Genomic DNA, 6,624 nt, shown 5'->3' on the forward strand with positions numbered 1-6,624 from the left:
GCAAGAGTGTTCTCCAACACCACAGTTCAAAAGCATCAATTCTTCGGCACTCAGCTTTCTTCACAGTCCAACTCTCACATCCATACATGACCACAGGAAAAACCATAGCCTTGACTAGACGGACCTTTGTTGGCAAAGTAATGTCTCTGCTTTTCAATATGCTATCTAGGTTGGTCATAACTTTCCTTCCAAGGAGTAAGCGCCTTTTAATTTCATGGCTGCAGTCACCATCTGCGGTGATTTTGGAGCCCCCAAAAATAAAGTCTGACACTGTTTCCACTGTTTCCCCATCTATTTCCCATGTAGTGATAGGACCGGATGCCATGATCTTCGTTTTCTGAATGTTGAGCTTTAAGCCAACTTTTTCACTCTCCACTTTCACTTTCATCAAGAGGCTTTTTAGTTTCTTTTCACTTTGTGCCATAAGGGTGGTATCATCTGCATATCTGAGGTTATTGGTATTTCTCCAGGCAACCTTGATTCCAGCTTGTGTTTCTTCCAGTCCAGCATTTCTCATGATGTACTCTGCATATAAGTTAAATAAGCAGGGTGACAATATACAGCCTTGACGTACTCCTTTTCCTATTTGGAACCAGTCTGTTGTTCCATGTCCAGTTCTAACTGTTGCTTCCTGACCTGCATATAGATTTCTCAAAAGGCAGATCAGGTGGTCTGGTATTCCCATCTCTTTCAGAATTTTCCACAGTTTATTGTGATCCACACAGTCAAAGGCTTTGGCATAGTCAATAAAGCAGAAATACATGTTTTTCTGGAACTCTCTTGCTTTTACCATGATCCAGTGGATGTTGGCAATTTGATCTCTGGTTCCTCTGCCTTTTCTAAAACCAGCTTGAACATCTGGAATTTCATGGTTCACGTATTGCTGAAGCCTGGCTTGGAGAATTTTGAGCATTACTTTACTAGCGTGTGAGATGAGTGCAATTGTGCGGTAGTTTGACATTCTTTGGCATTGCCTTTCTTTGGGATTGTAATGCAAACTGACCTTTTCCAGTCCTGTGGCCACTGCTGAGTTTTCCAAATTTTCTGGCATATTGAGTGCAGCACTTTCACAGCATCATCTTTCAGGATTTGAAAGAGCTCAACTGGAATTCCATCACCTCCAGTAGCTTTTTTTCAATATTACAATTTTGTAAATCTCATTTACTGCTGAATCAATTGTATAAACAGATGTGTAAAAAGACAAATGTAAACCATATTATTAAATTTATGCTTATTGAAGGAGAATGTTCTAGGTGTCAATGTCAAACAGATTCTCTTTTCCATTGATTACTCATAATACTGTCACATCTTAGTTTCATATTTGGACCATGAGTTACACAATTTTTTGCCTTTACTAAAGATTTTAATTGTCTTTTTTTTTTTTTGGTTGATGACAGGAAAAACATGTCACTCTCATTAAAATTATTAAGGTTTTTTAAACATGCCATTGTATAAAATGAATCTACTTTTTTCTTAAAGATGTTCTTCTGAGTTCCTTCTTACTTTTCATTCTTATTACTACTGATCACCTTGGAAGTCTAAATATTTGCACTGAAACATCTGTTTATTGCATTCATAGAGCAGATCCTATTACCAGCTTCCCATGTTTCTTTTTTTTTTTTCTGAAAGGTTGTATGAGAGATCAAAAAATAGTTTAAAATTCCCTCATCTGCCCTCATCCTTCAATGCTTTTTCTGTCTATAGGATTCTAGGTTCAGAATTAATTTTCTCTCAGAACTTCAAAGTTCCACTGCCTTCTTATAATTAGCATTGCTAAGATAAATGGCAAACTTCAATCTCCCTATTTCAATCTCCCTATCACTCCTATAAAAGTAACAATCTCAATTTGGCTCTCTTTTCTGTACTAATTAAACTTTCATAATTGGCCTTTTCTGATACTCTCTTTGCTGGACTCTATATTGCACACTAGACTGGTTTTCTTAAATAACTGGCTCCTCTTGCTCTTGCTTGTTAGTTGCTCAGTCTTTGTCTAACGCTCTGAGACCCCATGGACTGTCCACAAGGCTCCTTTGTGTCTATGGGACTCTCCAGGCATGAATATTGGAGTGAACTGCCATGTCCTTCTCCAGGGGATCTTCCTGACCCAGGGACTGAACCCGAGCCTCTTGGGTCTCCTGCATTGGCAGGCAGGTTCTTTACCACTAACACCACCTTTTTCTAATGTGATTCTAAATGCTGTAGTTCCTGTACCCTCTTTTCTATTCTATATGTCTTCTCCCCTATATTAGTCCTCGAGCTTTAAAAACTATCTGCTGACAATTCCTAACTTTATATAGGCAGGCTAGACTTCTTTTTGACCTCCAGATTCACAACTTTAAACATCTACTTAGCATCTCCTTATGTCTCCTAGGCATTTCAAACTGAATATGACCAAACAGAATTTTCTCTCTTTGAATCTGAATTCCCCCTCAGCCTTGACCATCTCAATACCTGGTGCTATGATGAACTGCCACTTTTGACTCTTCCCTTTTAATTCATTCCCCATGACTCCTCCCTCCTCATCCAATTCTACCTTCATCCAGTTCATTGTTAACTCCTGTTATTTCTACCTTCAAAATATAGCTCTATTGTCTTTAAAAAATGTAAACCAGATCATGTCAGTCCCTTGCTTAAAATGAAGGAGAGGATAAAATCCAAAACCTATTCAGCTGCCCTGAATGTCTGATTCCTTTCTACTTCTTCAGATGCATCTCTCACCTTGTGCCACTCTTCTCTTATTTCCTCACCCCAGCCTCCTGCCATCTCCTAGAACACAGAGTGCTCTTTCTATCTCAGAGCCTCTGTAATTTGATATTCTATCTGGAGTACTTTTTCCCTTAGGTCTTTACATGACTGACTTGACTCCTTTTTATCCTTCAGGTTTTGGCTTAAATGTTCAGAGCCTCCACTTTAACCCACACATGGATTCTTTGTAATTAGGAAAAGGTACCTTTCTGGAGAGCACCATATGGACTATATTTGAGCCCCTACAGGCAGCAGCTTAAATGCCCTCAGAGAGGCTTTTCTTGACCACCTTATCATATTAATGCTCCTTCTTATTCTGGATCACAGCACTCTATTTCCTTCACAGCTTTTCATTCAACCTACAGTATTTAACTATTATTTTATTTACTTGTTTATAGTCTGTCACCTTCGCTTAAGTCAGGAACTTCTCTATCAAGTTTGCTACCATAAACTCATGGCCTACTAGTGTCTGATTCATGTAGGTGTTCAATGAATATTCGTTGGATGAATAAATGAATGAAACCATGCTTGGAAATTTCATAAGAAGGTGAAAAATAAAATGGTTTAAGTTGTCCGGTTATGTTTTTCATGAACACACTTCATCTGAAAACTGTTTTCCTCCATATTTTATTTAATTATTTCCACACCTTGAGTTTTTCTGTTACCTGAAAACTTTTTTTGACACATCACAGGATTTGAGTAGGATTTACATTGCCCCAGAGCTGGTGACATGTCAAGCTGAGCACAGAGGTGTTGAGTATCTTTCATTTTAAAGAGAAAGCTTCAATAATTGGAGCTTTGTTGCTTCCAATTCCAGTCCTTCCCCACCTATCCCCAGTCTCTATGACTAGAAGATTGAGGAAGGATAATGAAAACAGAAATTGTCAGCATTGTTGTAGGCCAGAGTACAGCACCTTTTCCATGGGGAGCAGGGAAGCGGGTTTCCTACTTCCCAAACCAGGGGAGGTATAAAGACTGAAAAATCACTTCTCACAAGAAGGGAAGATCAACATCAACCTCAACTTGTTGGATATTTTTTAGGTTACTATCTCTCTTAAAATTTTTAATTGGAAGATAACTGCTTTTCAATGTTGTATTAGTTTCTGCCATACAACAGCACAAATCAGCCATAAGTGTGTGTGTGTATATATATATATATATATATCCCTTCCTTCTAGAGCCTCCTTCTCACTGCCTCCCCACCATCTTACCCCTCTAGGTCATCACAGAGCACTCGGCACTCTGTGTTATACAGCAGCTTGCTACCAGCTATTCATTTTAAAAAAGGTAGTGTACATATGTCAATGCTACTCTCTCAATTTGTCTCACCTTCTTCTTCCCCCACTGTGTCCATTCTCTATGTCTGTGTCTCTATTCCTGCCCTGAAAATAGGTTCATCAGTATTAGGTAGCCTTCCTGTTGATCTGCCCTGCACTACTTTAAGTAGAGAAAGGAGAAAAGAAAGAGATGACAGAGTGGAAACTAGGAAGCAAAGGAGAAGTGTATTATCAGACTATTTGGTGTGGCAAGGAAGTAGGATTTTCTCATTAGCCAACAGACTCCTTGGAAGGAAGCAGGATTTAAGTCATTCTGCTAATGTTCCACCTAAGAGAGCAGTCTTTGGGTAAGGGGATCCTTAAACCAGAGTCTGTGGGTGTGTTACAAATTATAAGAGCTGAGGTAGGGTAAAGAAGTCGAGTTTGCACCAGATCTCCCAGGTCAGGGAACTGCATAGCTGGAAGACATTGCAAGCACCCTCCTCCTGTTCTCACAAATCTTATAAATGCTGCATTAGAAAGCTTGCATTTACATCTTTGCCATATAGAAGTAAAGCAGTAACAACTAACAAAGAACTGTAATTGCAAACCAGGGAACTAAAAAGATATTTATCATCCACATTTTTCCTCCAGTCTCTCAGCTCCTGAGGAACTACGACCAGAAGGAGAGAGGAAGAGGAATGAAAATACAGACCATGCTTCTCCCTCTACTGCAAGTTCCTGGAGCCAGAGGTAAAGACTGAGCAAAAGTAATGGGGGGAACAGGGTGGGAGGGGTGGGTAAATGAAATTTAATTGGGATATAAAATTGGACTTTTCTCCCCACTGAAGATAAAAGGAATATTTTTCCATGTCAGCATATGTACAACCACCACACCTTTTAATGACTGATAGTATCCTCTTATATTGATTTTAAACATACCTATTATAATTTAACTACTCTTCTACCTCAAGTGGGCTGTCATTTTCCAGTAAGCCAGGACGGGCTTCTTCACATAGTGATCTCAGGGCAGCATTTCAACAGAGGAGATGAACTACTGAAAAGTTTCTTAAGGCTAAGGCTTGAATGTCACACAACATCACTTTGGCCTCATTCTATTGATCAAAGAAAGTCACCAGACCACCCAGACTCAAGGTAAGGAGGAAAGATTCTACCTCTTAATGACAGGAGTGGCAAAGTGATGTTGCAAAGGAGCAGGGTACAGAGGTAGGAAGAATTATGACCATCTTTGCAAATATTCTATTACAACAAACTTGTTTTGAAATGCCTCCTTTAGTATTCTACAAGTAAAATTATAAGTCAACTATTTGCCATCCCAAATATGTTTCCTAAAGAAATTATGGGAAAACTCTAATGTAGACCTGTATAGCACTCCATTGCTTTTAAAATTCATTCATAAATATCTCGTTTGATAACTTATTCAACAAGTTTCTTTTGAGTGCCTATATGTGCCAAAGACTGTGATATGCTCTGGGGATACAAGATAGATATGGTCCTTGTTCTCAAGGAGCTTACAGTCTGTGGAGGGAAAAACAAATATTTAATAAGTAATTACAGTCAAGAACTGATTCACTGGAAAAGACCCTGATGCTGGGAAAGATTGAAGGCAGGAGGAGAACAGGATGACAGAGGATGAGATGGTTGGATGGCATCACCGATTTGATGGACATAAGTTTGAGCAGTTGAGATGGACAGGGTAGCCTGGAGTGCTGCAGTCCATGGGGTCGTAAAGAGTTGGACACGAATGAGTGAGTGAACTGAACAGTCAAGTAATAACACATATGACATTAATTTATGTCAAACGATACAGGAAACCATCAGTTGAAATCATCCTGCCAACACTGACCAAGATGATCTTTATGATATCTGTAGGAGGCAAGACAGGATATTAGTTGTTACTTTAATCTTTCAGTGAGGAAATTAAGGCTAATAAAGTTAACCAAGTAATTTATCCAGGGTTTTCAAGTTTTAAGTGGCAGACGAAAAATAAAAAACAGGCTATTTTCTAAAGTCTGCTTTTTCCAATACACTCTTCTGTCTCCCTAGATCAATACTGTTATAGACCCTGAAACAGAAAAAAATACCAATAAATTAAAACAAACTAACCCTTAGATAATAGTACATATTTTGTAGGGATACTTCCAAAGGGACTTCAGTGTTTACGGTTTTAGAGACTGATCGTGTACAGTTGATCCTTGAACAGGAGTTTGAATTGGAAAGGTCCACTTATATACAGATTTTTCTCAACATAGTACCTTAATTTTCATTTTATAGATCTTTAAGTACGGGGGAGAGTTTGTGTTCAATTAGAGATCACAATAGGTGGAATCCTAAGAACTAGAGTTTCAGTCTTGATTCTAACTAAATTGTTGTAGCTTCCTACCCTTGGGTGAATCATTTATCAGTTGCTTTGTTTTTGAGACAGAAACAGCAGTAGTTGGATTTTCCACTGTATGGGTAGAGTCAACGCCTCTTCCCCTGCCACCACCACATTATTCAAGGGTCAACTCTAATGTATAACATACCTAATCTAGTACACCTAATATACAATAATGAAGTTCACTTACGTCCTAAATCTCTCTGAACCCTAGAATCTGGACTG

The sequence above is a fragment of the Bison bison genome, unplaced genomic scaffold, assembly GCF_000754665.1.
Source record: "Bison bison bison isolate TAMUID 2011002044 unplaced genomic scaffold, Bison_UMD1.0 scf7180017864489, whole genome shotgun sequence".
Lineage (NCBI taxonomy): Eukaryota > Metazoa > Chordata > Mammalia > Artiodactyla > Bovidae > Bison > Bison bison.